The sequence below is a fragment of the Phyllostomus discolor genome, chromosome 1 (genome assembly GCF_004126475.2).
Source record: "Phyllostomus discolor isolate MPI-MPIP mPhyDis1 chromosome 1, mPhyDis1.pri.v3, whole genome shotgun sequence".
Lineage (NCBI taxonomy): Eukaryota > Metazoa > Chordata > Mammalia > Chiroptera > Phyllostomidae > Phyllostomus > Phyllostomus discolor.
This window is the reverse complement of record NC_040903.2, coordinates 126,209,280-126,212,676: the sequence shown is the minus strand read 5'-3', so window position 1 is coordinate 126,212,676 and position 3,397 is coordinate 126,209,280. Positions and strand designations below refer to the sequence as shown.

The 3,397-nt window shown below is 33.6% G+C and overlaps 1 non-coding gene across 1 annotated transcript; it reads right to left on the bottom strand.

Moving 5' to 3' along the window:
- Window positions 1-1,279: 1,279 nt before the first annotated feature.
- Window positions 1,280-1,442, bottom strand: LOC114493461. Its single transcript, XR_003684136.1, has one exon. It is a non-coding gene; the product is annotated as a U1 spliceosomal RNA (small nuclear RNA).
- Between the last annotated feature and the right edge of the window lie 1,955 nt (window positions 1,443-3,397).

Below are 3,397 nucleotides of genomic sequence, written 5' to 3'. Positions count from 1 at the left end.
TTGTGTAGATGCCCCATGGTTGTTTTTCCCATTAATCTACTGATGGGCATTTGGGCCACTTCCATATCTTGGCAATTGTAAATAACGCTGCAATGAACGCAGGGGTGCCCATGTCCTTTGAAAGAGTGTTTTAGGTTCCTTTGGGTATATTTCCAGAACTGGGATTGCTGGGTCAAAAGGCAGATCCATTTTTAAAATATTTTAGTTACTTCTATGCTTCTTTCCACAAGGGTTGCACCAGTCTGCATTTCCACCAACAATGCAAAATATTTCCCCTTTCTCCGTATTCTTGCCAGTACTTGGTGTTTGTAGATTTATTGATGATAGCAGTTCTGACAGGTGTGAGATGATATCTCACTGTGGTTTTTATTTGCATTACTCTGATGATTAGTGACATTGAGCATCTTTTCATGTATTGATTGGCCATCTGTATGTCCTTTCTTGGCAAGTGTTTAGTGAGATCCTTGGCTCACTGTCAACTGGGTAATTTGCTTCTTTGTATTGAGTTTGGTATGTTCTTTACACATGTTGGATGTTAACCCCTTATTGGACGTATAGGTGAATATGTTCTCCCATTCTGTGGGTTGTTTTTTTATTTTGTTGATGATTTCCTTTGCTGTACAAAACTTTTTAGTTTCATGTAGTCACATTTGTTTACTTTTTCTTTTGTTTGTCTTGCCTGTGGAGATATATCTGATAAAATATTTCTACAAGCAATGTCCGAAATTTTGCTGCCTATGTTTTCTTCAATTTTGGGGCCTAACATTTAAGTCTTTGTTTTATTTTTAGTTTTTTCTTATGTGTGGTTTAAGAAGGTGAACTAGTTTCATTTTTCTGTATATACCTGTCCAATTTTCCCAATACCATTTACTGAATAGACTATCTTTAGCCCTCTGTACATGTTTTCTTCCTCTGTCAAATATTAACCAACTATAAAGGTGTGGGTTTATTTCTGGGCTCTCTGTTCTGTTATAGTTAACTATGTGTCTGTTTTTATGCCAGTACCAGGCTGTTTTTTTTTTTTCTTATTCATTGCTTTTGCTGGCATCACCCACAGAAGACACCAAAGAGACAGATGCTATGGAAACATTACAGTAAAAGAAAAGTACAGGCAACAATATAGGCTGTTTACACTTCAGGAAAGAAATTTGCCAGTGAAACATAGGAGTGAGATTTACCAAAGAGAAATCCTAGTGCTCCTTTACATACAGCGAGAGAAATACCTAGTGCATGTATACACCACAAGGACCTCACAGCCTGCCATTCAACCTCTGAAAAACCAGGGAGAGCACATATACAGTCCCCCACTACCACAAATTATGTAGTCAAGTTTCCCACATTTGGAGAAATTGCAGGGGTTAGCACATCCGGAGTGCAACGAATAAGCCTCATCCTGGAAAAACCACCTTCGTGATCATGATATCTCCCCTGCCAGGCAGTACCAGGCTGTTTTGATTACTATGGCCTTATAATATAGTTTGATATAAGGTAGTTTTATATAGTTTGATGACTCCTCAAACTTTGTTCTTCTGTCTCAGGATTGCTATTGCTATGCAGGACATTTTGTAGTTCCATATAATTTTTTGAAATATTTGTTCTTCTTCTGTGAAATATATCATTGGAATCTTGATAGGAATTGCATTGAATCTATAGATTGCTTTGGGTAGTATGGACATTTTAATGATGGAAATTCTTCCTATTCATGAACATGGTACGTGCTTTCACTTATTTGTATTATCTTCGATTTCTGTCTTCAGTGTCTTATAATTTCCCAAGTACAGGTATTTTACATCCTTGGTTAGATTTACTCCTAAATATTTTATTATTTTTGTAGCAATTGTTAATAGGATTGTTTTCTTAATTTCTCCATTAGTTTGTTATTGGCATATAAAAATGCAACAAGCTTTCTGGATATTAATTTTGTATCCTGCTACTTTACTGAAATTATTCATCAGTTCTAGTAGTTTCTTGTTGGGATTTTTGGGGTTTTCTATATACAATACCTTGTCATCTGCAAATAATGACAGTTTTACTTCTTCCTTTCAATTTAGATGATTTTTATTTCTTTTTCTTATCTGATTGCTATGACTAAGGCTACCAGAACTATATTGAATATGAGAAGTGAAAGTGGACATCCTTTTTCCAGATCTTAAAGGGAATAATTGTAGTTTTTGCTCATTGAGTATGATGTTGGCAGTGGGTTTGTCATATATGGTCTTTAATATGTGTAGGTATGTTCCCTCTAATCCCACCTTACTGAGAGTTTTTATCATAAATTAATTCTGGGTTTTAACATTTGCTTTTTTTGCCTCTATTGATAAAATCATTTGGTTTTATCCTTCATTTTGTTTATGTGGTGAATCACATTTACTGATTCATAAAATGTTGTATTAACCTTGCATCCATAGAATAAATCCTCCTTGATCATGGTATGTGATATTTTTGTTTCATTGCTGTATTCTCTTTGCTAATATTTTGTTGAAGATTTTAGTATCTATGTTCTTCAGGGGTATTGGTCTATAATTTTTTTGTAGTGTCTTTATCTAGGTTTTATCATTAGGATAATACTGGTCTCATAATGAGTTTGGGAGTCTTACTTTCTCTTGAATTTGATGAAATAGTTTGAGAAGGAGAGGTGTTAGTTCTCAGAACGTTTGGTAAAATTCACCTGAAAGCTTTCTGGTCCAAGGCTTTTATTTGTTGGGGGTTTTTTGGTTATTGCTTCAGTTTCATCAGTTGTAATCACTCTATTCAGATTCTCTGATTCTTATTGATATAGTTTTGGAAGATTGTATATTTTTAGGAATTTATTAGTTTTTTTAATATTTTCTTATACTCCTTTGTATTTGTTGGTGTTAGTTTGGTGTCATACTTCTCTTCTTTAATTTCTGATTTTGTTTCTTTAGCTCCTCTCTCTCTCTTTTGTTGTTGAGTATGGTTAAAGGCATGTCAATCTTGTTTATCTTTTCAAAGAACCAGCTCTTACATTCATTGATCTTTTGCATCATTTTTTAGCTTCTATATTGTTTATTTTTGCTTTAATCTTTATTATTTCCTTCCTTCTACTCATAGTAGGCTTTGTTGTTCTTTATCAATATTTTTCTTGTTTTTTGAGGTAGGTCTGTAATGCTATGAATTTCCCTCTTTGCATTACTTTCCCAGAGTCCTACAGATTTTGGGTTGTTATATTTTTATTTTCATTTATTTCAAACTATCTTTTCATTTTGTCCTTGACCCATCATTGTTTAGTGACATGTTATTTAGCTCCCATGTCTTTGTGTGTTTTTCAGTGTTCTTCTTGTGATTGATTTCTAGTTTCATATCATTATGGTTAAAGAAGATGCTTGATTATGAATTCAATCTTATTAAATTTATTGAGACTTGTTTTGTGTCTTAA